The sequence below is a fragment of the Monodelphis domestica genome, chromosome 3, assembly GCF_027887165.1.
Source record: "Monodelphis domestica isolate mMonDom1 chromosome 3, mMonDom1.pri, whole genome shotgun sequence".
NCBI lineage: Eukaryota > Metazoa > Chordata > Mammalia > Didelphimorphia > Didelphidae > Monodelphis > Monodelphis domestica.
The window spans coordinates 196,837,162-196,856,305 of NC_077229.1; the positions used below are offsets into that span (position 1 = coordinate 196,837,162).

The following is a 19,144-nucleotide window of genomic DNA, read 5'->3' on the forward strand; positions in this document are numbered from 1 at the left end:
ACATGGACCAATTGCAGCTATAGCTTTGCTTGGGACTACCCAGGGGACAACCAATCAACTCTGATTTGTCACCCACTATTACATATGTGGGTCACAAACCTCTCCCACTTAAGGATAAGAGGGGTGTCTACATGCTTCTAGTGATTAAATCTAAAAATGGGCAGGGGAGAGTTAATCCCATCTTCACAGACCCTTAAAGTCAACCACCTTTCACCAAAGTCTCTCTTGTGGCTCTAAGAAGCTGTAGCATGCCTAGTGATGACAACTTGGTAAAACCTTCTCCATGGGATGGCTAAAGGAGGCTGAGGGTAACCAACAGGACTTAAACCTGTCAGCGAGTTCAGAGGATGTCTGCTAGAAGCATGTGAAGTGGAAGGAGTGAATGAGAAAAGTTTGTGCTTAGAGCTTGATCAGACATTCAAGAAGCCAAAGTCACCCGCTGTATGCTGAGCCAAGACTTTTGTCTTGCCACCAGCCTTTGATGACTCTGGAAGAGAGAGTGAGTCTAATGACTTTAGGCATCTCTGCTTCACTTCAACCCAATTCACACTCAAGCGAGTGCTGATGCGGTGATGTCACTGGTCCTCTTTGAAAACAAAAGACAACAACAATGTCAGCACTTTTGATGACATGTCTTTGGATTCAACCCTTGTTTATGGCTTGTTTCTTTAACCCTTGCCTATGACTTTAAAAAATTATTTTGCATTGTAAAAATAACATCTAGTTATATTCTGGAACTATAGTGTTTTCCCATCTCCCGGGAAAAAAAAAAGAGCAGAGAGGCCTGTGGGTAGCGCGTTGGTGCTTACAGTGCAGAAGGCATTTTTTGTCCCATTTGTTGGAATCACTCTCGCTCCTAAATGTCTCCAAAAAAAAACTCCCCCAAAATGCTAGTACAATCCAAGAGTTGGATGAGATTGTAGGCATCATTTGGGCAAATATCTTCATTTTTTTTTATCCCAGAAAAAAAGTCTTTTGTTAGCTGTCTGAAGCATGTTTCCAGACTTCTCTATTCTTAACAAATTCTCCAACTAGTTGCTGCTAGATAATACAGGAGAAAAAATATTTGGGGGGCGGGGAAAGGCTTTTTAAAAAGATAGCTAATGTAAAAGTAAAGTAGAAATGAGGCCACAAAATAACAGGGAGCATAGATTTTCTTTTTTTAAATTAAATTAATTTTTTTATTCAAAGATATTTTATTTTCCCAATTACATGTAAGAACAATTTTTAACATATATTTTTGCAATAATAAGATCCAAATTGTCTCCTTCCCTCCTCCCTCTCAGAGATGGTAAGCAATTTGATCTGGGTTAAACGTGTATTATCAGAGCAAAGATTTTCTTAATCACATTTCTCAAGGATTATTTTCATGAAACTAGGTACATTAGAGCAAAATATATGTGTGGTCCTCTAAGAGGAGGTAGAATCATCAAACCAACACCCCATTCACACTACTGGTTAGCCTCTGAGTCCCTTCTTACCAAGGAATATGACTCATTCAATCTTTCATTTGTACCTTCTACTATTTGCCACACGCCTTCCTTTTCTTTGAGACATTAAGAATTAAGCTTCATATATAACCAAAATGGAGTAGCCAGCTGGTACAGTGGATAGAGCATCAGGCCTGGAGTCAGGAAGACCCCAGTTCAAATATGGTCTCGGGCACTTAGTACCTCTGTGACCCTGGGTAAGTCACTTAACCCTATTTTGCCTCAGTTTACTCGTCTACAAAATGAACTGAAGAAAGAAATGGCAAATGACTCTAATATCTTTGCCAAGAAAACTCCAAGTGAAGTCATAAAGAATCAGACATGACTGAAAAACATCTGAATGGACGACCTACCCAAGTATACTAGATTGCAATTATTTGAAGTAAATAAAAACATAACGAAATGCAAACAACAGATTATCTCCTAAGCAGCAACTATACGAATTCCCTCTTTCCACTCTGCTCCCACTCCAAGCTGGCACTTTGCTCTCTTGGTTCCCAGTATGGGACAAAAGATACAGATTTCCATGCTTAGGGCAAACTGCTGACTACTATGGCCATAGAGTTAATACTGTCTGAGAGCTAGAATTCCTTCCTTTGGTTATAGAAACTTTAATCCTGACACTCCACCTCAACTGGATCTCACATGCTTTGATGTCTCTGCTCAGTTTTAAGAGCTCTGACTTAAAGACCAAAGATCTTTCCGACTGAGAGAGCATCCTGTGTCTGGGGAGGGAAATCTGGAAAGCAGAGTAGGATGGAGAATAGGCCTTAGGAGCAAAAAAGCATTGCAAAGTTAGTTCTAAAAGTGATACAAAATATTTTTAATAGACAACAGAGAAAAGTGCTTTTGTTGTTTAGTCTTGTCTGACTTTTTTCATAACCCCATTTGGGGTTTTCTTGGCAAAGACATGAGTGGTTTGCCATTTCCTTCTGCAGCTCATTTTATAGATAAGGAAACTGAGGCAAACAGGGTTAAATGATTTGAATGAGGTCACACAGCTAGTAAGTATCTCAGGCCAAATTTGAATTCAGGTTGGCCTGACTCCAGGCCTGGTAATCTATCCCCTGCACCATTTAGCTGCCCCAGCAATGAGAGTGCTACAAGAATATTTAGCATTCCATGATAATGACCACCATAGAATCTCAAAATTGGAAAGAATCAGCTAATCTGACCCACACTGGAGTAGGAATCTCCTCTAAAACACCCTTAACAAGTGTCTTTTCTTGAAGACTTCTAGTAATGGTGAATTCATCTAATCAACCAGCCCCTGATGCTAGAAACTTTTCTGTGCTTGGAGCCAAAAGGTGTTTACCTCTTCTACACATTGTTCTTGCAGCCTAGGGTAAAGCAAAATAAATCGAATTCTTTTCCTACAAGGTGATCCTTCAAATACTTTGAGACACTAGTCTTATGTCCCCTCAGACTTTTCTTCTCTAGGCTAAACATCCTTTCTTCATCCCAGTCCTTCTATGGCATGGTCTCCAGTCCTCTTGCTATTTTGGCTGACCTGACCTCCCTTGGTCATTCTTGTAGCTTGTTAATATCCTTCCTAAAATGAGGCTCTCAGAACTGGACAAAGTTCTCCAACTATGGACTGTACAGGGCAAAGAGCACCAGAACAATTATCTTCCTTGTTCGGGTACTATTTTTTGTAATAAGACTAAGTCTCAGAGCAGACTTTTATTATATTGGCAGAGGAAGTTTTCTCCCTAGAAATTCTGTATACCAATAAAATCACAGGCTTAGAAAAAATGGTAATTACAAGAACAACAATTTTAAACATTAACCCATGACTATGGATTTACACAGATTGGATTCGATTATAGATCCTTCTCCCAATTCACTCTTCTTGAGCCCTATCCCTATTCAAGGTTACTCTAGGTACATCAGACTAAAGCTCATATTTGGATCTTTCCAGAAAAGTTAAAAGAGTCTTAACCTCCCTTTAAAAGTACCTGGGGGACTTTGAATACATTGAATCCAGGTTTTTCTTTACCTCACCAAAAACCCCAAATAGAAAGAGTTCATTCACACAAGCTCATAAACAGTCAAGACAAGTCTCTCCCTCTCCAGTTACCCCATTCCCTGAAAGTTGGGGCTACCATAGCATAGACCCCACTCCCAATACAGCAAAGGTACTTGGAAGTCAAAAGAGGGTGAATTCTTTTTCCTTTCATGAGGTTTATGTTTCCTTCAGACTTATATTTTTATACTAGTTGGATCCTACCTCTGAGGGAAGCCCTCACATATACTAGAGACAATAATAAAACATATTTGTAATAATAGCCAACATTCATATAGTGTTTTACAGTTTGCAAAATATTTTACATATCTTATTTGATCCATACGACAACTCTCTGACATAGGTACTATTGTTATCTCCATTTTGCAGATGAGAAAACTGGGTCTGAGAGAGGTTAAAAGACTTATCTTGGATCCCATAGCTATATCTGAGACAGGATTTGAATTTCAGTCTTCCTGAAATTTAACTTCAGGTCTGGGACTCCATACTCTTCGCCACCTTTCTAGATTTTTTAAAGAGACCTATGAAATCGTGCATCCATATAGCACTACCCAAGTTGGATACCCTTTCCCCAAAGGAGAAGGTACTTGGAATTGCTAAAAGGTTGATGCCTTTCCTCCTGGAATCTCAGTCAGCATTCAGAGTCCTTGTTAAGGACAAACAGGTCTAGGTCTGTCTTTCCATAACTATCTCTTGCTATTCTGTCCCTCCATTTGGTCCAAGCCCTAAGGGTGATACATTAACTCTTCTTCTTGGCAAGAGGTTTGGCTCAGGACTTTGGCATGGGCCAAGAATTCAATATCCATTCTAGAAGACATCATGGCTCAATGGAAAGAATGCTATATTTGGAGTCAGAAAATCCAAAAATCCTAGTTCATCTACTTATTACTAAAGTAATCCTAGACAAGTTATTTAGGATCCAAAGACCAGATTTAGAACTGGAATGGACCTCAGAGACTCTCTAGACTTTCTCCCTCATTTCACATATGAGAAAACAAAGATTCAAGAGAGATGATTTGCCCAAGGTCACTCATTTGTCACTTAAGCAGTGGAAGTGGGCCTTGAACCCATGTCTTCCGACTCGAGTCATTGCTTTGTCCACTATACCGTGCTGCCTCTTCTATGTCCCAGTTTCCTCATCTACAGAAGGAGATGACTGGACTAGAAGAACTCTCAGTTCTCTTTAATCTTTATATCCTGTGTTTTAAGACCTTCCTCATCAAAAGTTTTTAGCTCATCTTTTTGGAAAATCCTTTTATTCTCACACCTGAAATTATGAAATTATATGTCTCTTGGGGAGCAAATCTCCAATTTTATCATAAAAATGGATATAAAATACAATTTATTTTACAATACTTTGTTTCTCCTTCCTCTTTATAGCTATATAGCTATATATTTATATGCTTATATATATATGTGTGTGTATAGGTCCCATCTCTTTTATAGTACAAGTGATACAATGAGATTTCTAGTGTTGAATGGGAAGAATCTAAACTTTGAAGCATGGCCAGTGTATTAAGATAGTTCTTCTACTACATTCCAAGGATATGGTAGGGCAGAGCAGGGAGGGAATTCTTCAGACAGGAGGTACATAAAACGGTCACTTTCAATGAGCAGTAATTACTCGACAAGCTAGTTACAAGTGGAAATGAAAACATCATTACCATATTTAATTTTATTCCTTGTACCTTCCTCTATGGAAATAGAATATGGAAATTCTCTTTTGTTCTATTGATAAGACACTAGTTTTTCTGGAATGCAACTTGAGTGAATTAAATGTTCCTGAAATTTGTTCTGAGCAGGGTATAGGAAAGAGAAAGAGCACCCAGCAATGTCCTATCGACTATCATGTGATCCCTTCGTAACTGGAGATTCAAAGTGACCTAATGTTGTTTCTATGCTAACATCAAAAATATACCCTAAGCCCGGTGAAACAGTTTAGCCTGAATTCACTGGGCATGACATGGCGGATGAGTAGTTTTTATACCTTAAGAGGGGCAAGATTGCTCTGGAACCAGTCGAATGGGGTCCAGCGCTTTCCTTTTTTATTGTTGCTGTTGCTGAGTTATTATTTCTTTTTGCAAGCATGAAACACTAGATTAGATTAAAGGTTATAGGAAGTGATGCCTCAATTGGCATTCCCACTGGGTGGAAGAGGTTTTGTCCTGACACCGTTGAATCTGGTGGACCAGTTCCAACCAGAATCTCTGACGTCAACTTTGAAAAATTTCTTTATTTAAAAAGAAATATGACTTTTTTTTTCCCCAAGAAAGAATCAGGAGTCGTAGCATTTCAAGCTTGTGCACAGCCTTGTTGAATAGAAAAACAAAAACATTGAATTGACAGGGAATCACAAGGGAAAAAAGTAAGGGGTCTGGTTTCTAAACCAGTCTCCTCTGTGTGACTCTGGGCAAGTCACAACCTTTCTAGACCTCAGCTTCCTTTTCTGTAAAATGAGAGTTGAACAAATGATGTTTAAAGTCCCTTCTAGTTTTTAAACTATGATCTTATTATGATCCTGTTATACAAAGAAGGAGAAACTGTTTTATAGGCTAAGGATCCATCAGTTGTGTATATAAAATGCCATACTTCTCATTATCGTGGCTCTGTATATAAGAGGCTTATATACTAAAAAAAATCATAGGAGACGTGCCTAAACAGTGCCAATTTTGGAAATGTGTTGAAAGAAGCAAAAGACACGATTACTTCCTTATTTCACTAAAAGAAATAAAAGAAAACATTTCTGATTATCTGACATTGACTTCCTAATTCATATATTCATTCCACGAGCATTCATTAAATGCCAGTTAAATATAGGGGAATGTACTGGTCACTGGGATAAAAAATGGAGGGGAAAGATAGCATTTTCTCTGTCCTTAAGGAAGGCTAAGAGAAGAGCTGTGCATCTGGGAAAACTCCCCTCAGTTTAGGCAGGATCACTTTTTCATGGACTCAACCTCCACTAACCCAAGGAATTCACTGGAAAAACCATTTGAGAAACTATGGTGGCATGATCACCCATACACTGGGTTTATAATCAGATGATCTAAATCCAAATCTATACTCCCCTGCTTCCTGGCAGTGGTAGATCAAATGAGGTAACATCTAAAGTACTTTGCAAACGTTAAAGCACTTTGTAAATATTAGTTATTAGAATTCTCAGCATCGTTATTAGCAACTTGGTGGCCCAGTGGATACAGTACTAGGCCTGCAGGCAGGTTAAACCTGAGTTCAAATCCAGCCTCAGACACTTACTAAGAAGTATGTGGCTCTGGGCAAGTCAGTCTGTTTGCCTCAGTTTCCTCATCTGTAAAATAAAGATAACTCCTACCATTGTTTTGAGGATGAAATGAAACAATATTTGTAAAGCACTTAGCACAGTTACTCACACATAGTAGGTACTATATAAATGTTAATTATATAGATATATAATATTTATATAATAGATATATGTATATATAAAATACATATATACCACATGACCTTAGATAAATCATTCACCTCTCAGTTTCCTCATCTATAAAATGAGAGGGGTTTTATATTAAATTATCTTGATTCTCTCTCAGATGCTACAAATACCTCTCTCTCCAGGCCTTTTCTAGGATCACTGAATGAGAGCTCCTGCAGCTAAGGGCAAGACAACAGGTCAGAAACATGCTAGTTAGAACCACAGAAGCAGCAAACTTTCTTTATCCAATGCACCAACAACAGTAACCAAGGCTACCTCTTTAGTTTTAAATAAGTTAATTCTGAGTTTTTATCAAATTGGGGGATGGAAAAAAATTTTATAGAGAAAAACACAAAAGAAAGCAATATCAAAAAGTAATCCAGTAATAAGCTAAGTCACCAGTGCTAAGAGAACCTTTTGTAATTTTTTTTTCTATTTGGATTCATGGCTTCATCTTTTTATTTGGAGCAAATTTCCTTTTTTTCCCTCTCTTTAATGAAATCACATCCCATAAACATACCAATATATCCTACCAAGTATAATTGCATTCAACTTGTGCAGTGTCTAATGTCCCTCTGTATATGCTTACAGGGGACTCAGTGGGGAATGTAGTGAGGCATAATGGAAATATTATTGTGATTGTGGAGAAACTGGATACATGGGGTATCAGATTCCACTGCTTAATGCCTGACCTGGCTCAGCCACTGCTAACCCCCTGATGGCAAAGCCTTTCAAACCCAAGATGCTCATGACTCCTGCGCACTTGAAAGGACAGCGCAAACCCCTTCTATTTTGATCACTGTTGTCGTCTACTAATAGGTGTTGACGTAAGCAAACTAAGTTAAAAAAAGATCATTTGTAAAACCACAGGTTCAAAGTTATTTACAATTAATTTTTAAAAATGTATACATTAACCAGAAAATAAAACATCCTACTTGTTTCCATGTCTCCTTTAGAACCCTTTTTAAATTGCTTCTGCATATTTTATTTGGAGTTTGCTGGCGTCATTTTTATTCTATTTTATGTTGTCATAGTCAGTATATACATAGATAGGTAGATGATGTTTGTCCTGATTCTACCTTCATCCCTTGGTTTGACTTCATGTCTTCCTAAGTTACTTTACATTCTTCATATTTGTCATTTCTTGAGAAATAATATGCCATTATATTTGTATTTTTCAATTTGCCTATCCATTTCTTAATCATTAGACATATGGCTTATTTCCAGATTGTTGCAATTATGAATAAAGCTGCTATGAACATTCTTTTATGGATAAACATTTTTAAATTTTTAATAGCATCTTTATGGTATAGTTCTAGCAGTGGAAACCTTGAATAAAGGAAACACTGAATAAAAAACAAACATGACTATGTATGTAAATAGCTCTCACTATTTTTTCTATGTATTTCTTTCTTGAGATCTTACATTGATCCTCTCCTGGCCTTTTCCCAGGGTTAAGGTACATGTCTTTTTTGAGCTATTTTTAATGAACCAAACTAGAACTTATTAATTGGATCTCCAAACCAAGTTTGGATTTGGAAGGCTTGGACTTAAGGGATTTCTTTTTTTTTTCTTTTTATATTTTCCTTTCTTTTTACATTTTAAAAAAATGCAAAACATGCTCCTATATTGGTCATTATTGCAAGGGCACACTCATACAAAACCAAAACCCCAAAATAAAACCATAAATGCACAGATATAAAAGATAGTCTACTTTGACTCGCATCTACCCAACTCCAATAGTTCTTTCTCTGGAGATGCAGAGCATTCCCCATCATGTCTTTCAGAATTGTCCCAGATCATTGCATTACTGAGAGCAGCCAAATTTTCACAGTTGCTCATCATGCAAAATTGCTGTTATTGTGTACAATGTTCTTCTGATTCTGCTTGTTTCACTCTGCATCTGTTCCTGCAGATATTATCTTCTTTATCATTTATTATATTCCATCACAAACATGTACCACAATTTGTTCAGTCAGTCATTCCCCAATTGATGGACACCAAGGGATTTATTTCTAATTAGCACCTTTTTTTCTACAATTGGAATGAGCTGCCACTGGGTAGGATCTGAGTGCCTTGGTTATGTTCTTACTCTCTGGATCACTGCCTTGTTGTGGCAGAGGGACACTGGTCCCATTACTTCCTGGCAAACAAAGCATTGTCAGATTTTATATTCTGGGGCTTTTCAAGGAGCATTGCAGATGGAGACTGTGGTCATAAAATTAAAAGATACTTGCTTCTTGGGGAGAAGGCTACTCTAGCCAGTATACTAAAGGCAGAGACATCACACCTGATGACCAAAGTCTGAATATGAGCTTTGGTTTTCCAGTGTCAATGTATGGTTGTAAGAATTGGACCACAAGGAAAACCAATTACAGTAGAATTGAAACTTTCTAATTATAGTGCCAGAGAAGACTTTGGGAGTCCCTTGGACAGCAAGGATTTCAAATCAGTCAGTACTTAAAAGATATTGATACTATTCACTGGAAGATCAAATACTGAAGCTGAAGCTTAAATACTTTGACCACATAATAAGAAAACAAGACTCAATGGAAAAGATCCTGGTGTTGGAAAAGATTAAAGAAAAAAGGAAAAGGGGTGGTAGAAGTTGAGAAGGATAGATAGCAACAATGAACATGAACTTGGACAGACTTTGAGAGATAGTGGAGGACAGAAGGATTTGACATGCTGTGGTCCATGGAGTCACAAAAAAGAAGACACGACTGAACAACCGAACAACATTATCATCATCATCAACATCATCAACAACAACTACAACTATGTCCTTGTAGTTTCAATGGTCAGGCCTGTTAGCCTGGCACAGTAAAATGAAAAGAGATGGCACCATGTTCTGTTCTGTTTTGTTTTTCCCACTCAGGATGCTGTCAAAAACATAGCAAAAATGCAATCATTAAAAGAGTTATATATAAACATGAACTAATAACTATGTTATGGTGATATAATAAAATAGCTACATTATCTAATATATGCCCTATTCTGTGTTATACAGCATACTATATTATGTAGCAATGTAACACAATCACTATATTTAAGAGAGGAAACTTACTGTAGCAGAATTCTCGGCACCTCGTCCTCTCTTCATCAGTGTTGACTGTTTGATTGAACACCATAACTAGCTGGTAGGGGGAAGAAGCAAATGTAGTTTAAAATTCTTAGAGCCACACTCGTAAGATGAACATTGACAGTTTAGAAAGTGTCGAGTTTAAAGAATGATGGAAAATCTGGAATTCTGTCATAAAAGGATCAGTTGAGAGACCTGGAGGTGCTTAGTTCAAACTAGAGAAAATGTAGGAGAAGCATAATAGCTGTCTTTAAGTATTTTCAGGGCTATCATATGGAAGAGAACACTTATTCTATGTGGTTCTTCAGGGCACATTTCAGCCCAATAGGGAGAAGAAAGGAGGAAAATTTTGACTTTCTAACAATTAGAATTTTAAAATAATGGAATTGAATATATTGTAAAATAGTGAGCTAGCTCCCTTTAACCTGAAGTATTCGAAGAGCTGGATCTGTAAGAGACTTTGTTTTTAGAAAATATTCAAATACATGAACCAGGTGACTGCAAAGATTTAAATCAATGAAATATTTATTAAGCACCTACTGGGTGCTGTCACTGTACCAGCTTCCAGGAGAGGAACAATTTATATAAGATAAAGGTTCCTTCCTTTATAAACTTGACTCTAGTAAGAGGATATGACCTTTGGATAACTACCCTGTGAAATAATGTATGGTAAATACACAAGAAAGATGCAAAGGACAACATGGAATTCCTTCCAATCCTAACAGTCTATCATTCTGTAAGTAGAAAGTTTTTCATTTGTTTGTTTAGTCCCAGCAGAGCTGCAAGCAGCACTTTAAGCCAATTGTAGAATTGTCAAAGAAGAATTTGTGCAATTGGGAAATTATTAGAGCAGCTCAGCTGTGATGATGGTAAAAGGTTACAATTTGCTCTTCAACACCAACCAATTCAGAGATTTCAGCAGTTAGAAACAGTGCAAAACACAGGCTGACCCATAAGTCAGTCTGTCTCTTGTCAGGGTCCCATGACTTCTGGTGATGAGATATCCTAAAAATTATAGCTCTAGAACTGGTAGCAACTTCAGAGGTACAAATGAGGAAACTGATTCTGAGGAGCTTATATGACTTACTCCAGGTCACGTAGTATATAAACATCAGAGGTAGGATTTGAACAAGATTCTCAAGGGAAACATGGGAATATGGAAATCTCTGTCTCTCTCCCCCCTTTCTCCTCTTTCTCTTCTCCTCTCTCTATTGTCTTTTTCTCTTCTCTGTCCCTGACTCTTTTTCCTTTGTTTCTCTCTGCTCCCTTCTGGCTTTCTTCTCTGTCTCTGTCTCTGTCTCTTTCTCTCTCTCTCTCTCTCCCTCTCCCTCCCTCCCCTCTCCTTCTCTTCCCCTCTTCTCTCTCTCCTTTCCTCTCTTCTCTTTCCCTCACTCTGCCTTCCTCCCTCCCTTTCCCCTTGTTTTTCTCTCTCTCTTCACTTTCCTCTTTCTCTTCTAATCCTATGAGACTGTTCAAAAAAAAAAAAAGTATCAGGAGGGCTGGCCTCAAATACCAGCAGTGAAAGACCTGCTCCTTCTTGCTTTTATGTGCTTATTTAAAGCAGCTCCCTTGTAGAAGAGAGGCTAATATACTCCACAGGGATGCCAGCACCAGCTGCTGCTTCCTTACTGCTCCTACAGCCGAGTTGTCCTGCCTTCCTTGCTCTGATAACAGCCCTGTGGGATTGTAGTGGGCAGCAGCTGCCCTGGCCATGGGAAAATTTTACCCAACTGACTAGAGCAAGAAACGGATCTATATTCTCAGGGCACCCATAAGGACCATTTTGTTTGTTTGTTTTTACCTATGATTTCCTCAGTGTGAGAGAGCTTCGGGTAAAGAAATGTCTATCCATGCAGATTGGTAACTGTCCTGCAAGTGACATTCTTAGAAAGTTGCCTGAGATTATGGAGACATTGAGTGACATGCCTGGGCCACACAACCAGTATATGTGAGAGGGGGTATCACAGTCGTAATTTTTTAATGGATCAGTTCCATTTTGCTGTCAATCTACTTGAATGTAGGAAATTATTACTACATCTTAGCATCCTTTCCATCAATGAAATAGTAGTCTAGGACTGGTGCACTTTTATACAAAGATTTCATGTAGAAGACCTCGAATGATTACTAGAGAAAAAACACTCACTTTTAATGTGTTACTTCTCCTGTTAGCACATATGTGTGTGTGTGTGTGTGTGTGTGTGTGTGTGTGAATTGTGGACAAAAATCTGATTATTTTCTTGGTTCTACTTACTTTCTTCTATCACTTCATACAAATTTTCTAATACTTTTCTAAAGTCCTTATAATTTCTTATTGAATTCTTACTGAATATTCTATTGTATTTGTGATAGAGGATTGAGAACTGAATGGCACCTACTGGTGTTACTCATTCAAATATCATAATATTTTCAGCCATTACCCAATGAATGGATAATTTTTGTCCAAGTTCTTTAATAACTCCAAAAGTGTTATGTGAATATTTTGGTGTATCTTGGAACTTTGTTTTGTCTTTGATTTTCGTGGTGGGAAAAACCACTAGTAGGATTTCAAGGTCAAAGGGAAGGGAGCTCAGAACCTCTAAGGTCAAGTATTCCACCAAATTTAGCTTTCTGGTAGCAGGGATTACAGGTGGTGCCACTATGCCCACCTGGTGGGAGTTCTTCCTGGGAGGTCTTCATAGTGTAGTCTACTCCCTACATTTTGTTGTTGTTGAAGAAAGTAACCAGCCACTTTTGTCTTTAACATCTTTAAGAGTTTAGGCACTTTGTCCAAAGCCTCCTTTTTTGTCTCTGCATTCCACTCAGTCCAAAGGCATTGGCCAATATCCTAGAAGGTTGGGCAGTGTTTGAGAAGGACTCAACTGATCCAGGATCAAATCAAACTTTGTCACTCTTACCTGGAAAGAGACACTATTGTGGGTTGAATAAGTCCTGTCATTCTGCCAACTCAGTGTGATTCAGTCAAACTAGAGAGAAAAGTGAAAGAAATTGAGAACATTGAAGATATTGCTTCAAAATTTTTCCTTTTTTTAAAATTTCTTTTGGCTCTAGTACAGATTTGCTTTTGGGGTTTTTTAGTTCCAAGAGAAATCACTTTGTTTAGCTCAGGTTTCAAGACTTTCCATTTATCCCTTGTGAAATAGGCTAAGCTTTTTCCTAACTTTGCACTGTTCCTGAAAAGAAGACTAATTGGTCTTCTTTGCAGTGGGCACAGTATGGAAAGAATGGTTGCCGGTGTCTCTGGAAGATGACTGGCTCCCGGGAGCATCATAATTTAATATAATGTCCTTCATATCCAGTTCAAAAAGGATATTAGTGACACAGTAGAGGATGAGTATTGGAATTTGAAAAATAAATATTTTGTCAATACCTACTATGTACAGAACCTTCTCTCAGGGAGTCTATAATCTAATAGGGAGAATTCCTTCTCTTATAGTGAAAGTTCCATGTTCAAATCCAGCCTAAGACACTTTCTGGATGGGGAACCCTCAACTTTGTCCAGTTTCTATTCTATATCTGTAAAATAAAGATAATAATAGCCCTTACCTGGCAGTGTTGTTTAGAGAAGCAAACAATATGATATTTTCTAAGTTTTAAATTATTAAAATTTGAAACTACATTATAACTAGAGGGTGGCTAGGTAGCATAATGGACAGAGTGCCAGGCTGCAGTCAAGTAGACTTATCTTCCTAAATTCAAATCTGGCCTCAAAAACTCACTAGCTGGATGACCCTGGGCAAGCCCCTTAATCTTGTTTGCCTCTGTTTCCTCATCTGTAAAATGAGCTGGAGCAGGAAATGGCCAACCACTCTAGTATCTTTGATAAAAAAACACCCAATTAGGGTCATGAGAAGTCAAGATACAACTGAAATAAGACTAAACAGCAGTTGACTGTTGAGATATCTCATATAAAGCATTTTGCAAGCCTTAAAGTACTATAGAAATTATGATAAATTATCTATTTATTATATATTACATTATATATCATATTATATATTAAATTTCTGTTATATATTATATATTAAACTATATATTAAGTATCTCTATATATTATGTTATGTTATATTGTTATATTATATTATTATATATTATTATATATCATATCATATATCATCATATCATATCATATCATATCATATCATATCATATCATATCATACCATACCATAACATAACATAACATAACATACCACACCACATCACATCACATCACATCACATCACATCACATCACATCACATCACATCACATCATATCATATTATATTATATTACATTACATTACATTACATTACATTATATTATGTTATGTTATATTATATTATTATGTTATGTTATATTATGTTATATCATATCATCATATCATATATCATGCATCATATCATATCATATTGTATCATATAATATCATATATTATATTATACTATTTATTATATATCTCTGTATTATATGCCATCAATCTCATCATTGCCCTTAGTAGCAATATTATATCCCCCTCTAAATAAAAATATTTGATAAGTGCTTGAGGGGTGCAAAGAGGCATGGGAAATCTAAGGTTGGGTGAGATGTGTGGAACATATGATGCCAGCAGCATCAAGGATGTTTCATGGAAGAGACATTGGGGCTAGGTTTAACAAGTGTGCAGGAATTTAAAACAGAGAGCTTTGAGTTGTTTTTCCAGTTTTAGTGATGGGTTTGGCCTGATCAATCCAAATTTTATTACTTGGAGCCTCTGGTGGAAAATAGCTCCCCTTTTTAGGGCTGGTGGAGGCAAAAGGCACTGTCTGTGGTTAGGAAACAGCATAGAGTTAATGGGATAAAATCGAAATCCAACCTGAAGCTGCGAGCTCCTTAATGCTGTGCTCCAACCAACAGATCCAAATGCCATAGTAATAGTGATAACAATAACAAATAATCATAATATTCCTACAGTTCTTCAAGGTAAACAAAAAGCACTTTGCAAATATCATTTGATTTGAGGCTCACAATAACCCTGGGAGGTAAGGACCTTTTTTTTTTAATCCCTGTTTTATAGATGTGAAAATGGAGGCAGAAAGAGTGTTAGCGACTTGTCCAGGGACCTACAGCTAAAGTATCTGAAGCTGCATTTGTACTCAGAACTTCCTGACTCTGAGCTTATCACTCCATCCCCTCTGACCCATAGCTACTAACCCTTCTGCAATCCTGCATTTTGGGAAGACCTTTTATGTACATGCAAAGCATTGGAGGCCACAGGGGTGGTGCTTGGCTCTTCCTTTGGTCTCTTTTTATGGTTAGGAAACCTCCTCCTCTAGGGCTGAGAGCGGGTCACTCACTGGCTCCTCACACTGTGATGCTTCTTTGTGTCTTTCCACAGCTGGGCTCCTTGCCACCCTAGAGGCCCTTTAAAAAAATTATAGGTGCTGGTAAGTCATGGTAGCTTCTCTCTTGCTATGTGAATCTTTGGAATGTGGAGGTCTTTTTCTTTTTTTTGCCATTTCCCATGAATTTTTGTCACTGAGGTATCAGTAGGCAGATAGATGGTGCAGTGGGTAGAATACTAGATTTGGAGTCATGAAAACCTATGGTCAAATCCTCCCTCATACATTTACTGTCTGAACAAGTCATTTAACCTTTCATGCTCAGTTTCCCCTTCTGCACTATGGGGATGATAATGACTCCTCCGTTATAGGATTTTTGAGAAGATCAGAAATGGTAGCACAGGGGCTCAGTGGATGGAGAGCCAGGCCTAGAGATGGGAGGTCCTAGGTTCAAATTTGGCCTCAGACACTTCCCAGCTGTGTGACCCTGGGCAAGTCACTTAATCCCCAGTACCTAGCCCTTACCACTCTTCTGTCTTAGAACCAATACATGAAATAAATTCTAAGATGGAAAGTAAGGGTTTGAAAAAAAAAAGTGGTAGCAATACAGTTCTTTGCTCTTAAATGATCATGCACATGCTAGCTATTAGTATTAATAAGCCACAGACTATTTCTAGTTGTTTGAATCTTCCCATTATCTTTTGGGTTGCCTGTGATCTTGATTCTCCTTAAATCAAAGTGTTGCACGATTGCCAACTACATAGCATGACCTGGAAATATTGAGATTAAAAATATAGGTTTTTGTGGCAGAAGACAGTTTGGGATTATCAGATTATTGGGATTATTGGGAGGTGTCAAGTAGTTTTCCCAAATGTCCAGGGCAATCTTCTCTTCCTATGTGATTCTGGGCTCATCTTGGTGGCTTTCCGTAGCCTATATCCAAGAATTCCAGATGGTCTCATTCAATGACTGAATGTCACAATCTAGTCAATAAGGAAGCCTTTAAGACCTGTGAAGATCGAATTAATTCTTCCTTTGTCTATTTTTAGTTAATCAAATCAAGAGCTTAAAAGTACCCTTACTTAGTAGCTAGCTCACAAGAGAGCTCACAAGTCACTTACTAGTTCACACCCCCAAAAGCCACAAGCACTGCCCGCCTTGGGCATTGTTAGGCAAATTGAAAGATTGCAATTGGTTCCTGTGAAGAGGAGGAAAGACAGGAAATGAGGTATTAAAAAGGGGTACAAAAGAAGAGACCAACATGGTCTGGCCTCTTTGCTTCCTTGGTTTTTCAAAAGACTAGTTTCTTGGAGGCCATTCCTTCCTTGGCTTTTGGAGAAACTCTTCCCTTGGATTCTGCATTGGTGGAACTCTGACTGAAGAGACCAGCTGGATTTCTGGTGTAAGAAGCCACTCAGACTTCCACAAGGAGATGGAGACTTTAGGGAGCCTCTGCTGGGAGCTGAGCTGGACTTCACCAGAGCAGCATTTTAATTTGTTATTCAGTCATTTCAGGGGTGTCCAATCATCATGGCCTCGTTTGGCGTTTTCTTGGAATCCTTTGCCATTTCCTTCTCCAGTTCATTTTATAGATGAGGAAACTGAGGCAGACAATGTTAAATGACCTGCCCAGAGTCACCCAGCTAGTCAGAGACCAGATCTGAACTCAGGTCATCCCAATTCTAGGGCTGATATTCTATCTATGCACCACCTATCTACCTGGCACATAATAGGTATTTAATAAATGTTTATTGTACTGTATTGAATTATGTGGAAATCATATTGATATTTCTAAATTAACATGTTAAAAAATAAAGATGAGTCTTCAGGCCTAGCCCTCTCTCCACTGCATGCCCATTGTTTTTGTTTTTCAGTTGTATCTGTTCTCTATGACACCATTTGGGGTCTTCTTGGCCAAGTTATTGGAGTGCTTTACCGTTTCCTTCTCCAGCTATTTTACACATAAGCAAACTGAGGCAAATGATTAAATGACTGACCCAAGATGCCACAGCTAGTAAGTATCTGTGGCCTGATCAAACTCAGGTCTCCCTGACTCCAGGCCCAAAGCTCTATCCACCCCAACCCCTAATGGTAGATTATATGAGCTGTTAAAGCTTACGACTAAGCTATGAGGAGACCTTTGGGAGTCCCTGTATTTCTCTCCCCAATAGTCCCTCACAGGTGTATGGGATGAAGTTGTGCATTATTCCCCAGCATACATTGATTACTATTAGTAACATAGATTGGCAACTTCCTATAGAAAATTAGTGAAAGTTAGATGCACTTTACTAAGGGAATACCAATCTCTCCTTAGGAAGAGTAGAGAAATCCCCCTCCCCAAGCAGCTATCTATCTATCTATATATCTATCTATCTATATCTATATCTATATATATATATAGAGAGAGTATATATAATATAATACATAAATACTGAACTTTAATATACTCTTTTCTAATGTGGCTAAGAGATATCCCCCTTTTCTTTTTCTTCCCTGGGAAAAGTGTGGGTGTCCTACTTCTCATGAGAGAAATCTTGAAACTTGCAAATTATACTCTTGACTGCTGCATGTTCTAAACATTTCAGCCTGAAAGACCTTGGACATGTCTAAATTTTGACTCATCTAAGAAACTGCAAACTTCAGGAATGCTCCCATAGGCTTGGAAGTGTTGGGAACACTAAAAGAGGATAGAACAAGATAAAGAAATATAACAGACCAAGGCATCATGTCACACTCAGATGGCAGGAAGAAGAGAAGGTATTGGGCTAAATTCTTATCAGTTCTGAGTGCAGTTGAGCACCTTTGGGCACTGATTCTGAGAGGTCTCTCCAGACAGTGCTCCCACTCTTTCTCTCTGCCCCACCTCTTGCCCTCCCCCACTTCTGAATAAAGCTGCACGATCTCTGCCAGCATCATGTCAAGTCTCCTGTCTGCTCATGAGAGTGATTCATGGAGGAATGAGCCCCCTATTCCCCTCCTCCCAATTTCACTCCATACACAAGGATGGGTTCATTCTTAAGAATCCCCTTTAGCTGAGACTTCAGCCCAAAATTGGATGGAAACATTATGAAACAACTTTAGACACAAATTTGAAAAAGGTTCCCAGGTCCTAGGACTTAGGGGAAAACAATTAAGCTTAAGGTTCCTTCTAGGACAGAGAGGAGGACTTTACCATGATGACCCACTTCCTTGTTTTTCCCTAATAACATAGAGGAAAACAGCATTGGCCAGCCAGGATTCAAAGCCTCTGGGTAATACTGCTCTTGCACCTTATCAGCTAGAAAACCGTTAATTGTGTGCTTTGGGATCTTTTGGAAAGAACAGTCTCCTTTGGCCTGTGTAGGAGGCAAAATCTGAAAGTGCCAAAATGGGAAAGGTCTCTCTTTACCTTGCTAGGAGCCAGGATAAGCCAATGAAGGAGTGAACATGAGCAAGTTGGAAGGTGGAGACACTCTCTCTCTTCCCAGTGTCCTCTCTGGGGTTAATTCTTTGGTTGCCCAGCTGTTCCCATTCTCCAATGCCATAATGGCCCACCCCTACCTTCAGTTTTCCCCCAACACCACCCCTCCCCAAGCCCCTACCCCATTTATAAATAGGCTCTACCAGCTGGGCTAGTTGACAGCTTCATGAAATCTGTTAGAAGAAACTGCCAGTCTTGTAAACCTGGCAACGTTCTACTGGGGGGTGGGGGGAGTGTGCATGTTAACTGTTAACTGTGTGTGTCAGACTTTCCACAAATGAATTAAATCAACAGTCTTTTATCAGATCCCCAAATTTGTCAGCCAATATCTACCAGATGCCTGG

At 38.4% G+C, this 19,144-nt stretch overlaps 1 long non-coding RNA gene across 3 annotated transcripts in view; it reads right to left on the reverse strand.

Annotated features, from left to right (window-relative positions):
- Positions 1 to 18,927, reverse strand: part of LOC103092666 (uncharacterized) — a 42,220-nt gene extending 23,293 nt beyond the window's left edge. Inside the window, exons 1-4 of one of the 3 annotated variants that reach the window (XR_465132.3) lie at positions 18,729 to 18,912; positions 12,941 to 13,009; positions 10,032 to 10,101; positions 1,537 to 9,846 (exon numbers count right to left, since the gene is read on the reverse strand). This is a non-coding gene — a long non-coding RNA (uncharacterized LOC103092666). Of the gene's footprint in view, positions 1 to 1,536; positions 9,847 to 10,031; positions 10,102 to 12,940; positions 13,010 to 18,728 lie in introns of those variants that run through there. The other 2 variants (XR_001629033.2, XR_001629032.2) reach the window with 2 other exon arrangements.
- Between the last annotated feature and the right edge of the window lie 217 nt (positions 18,928 to 19,144).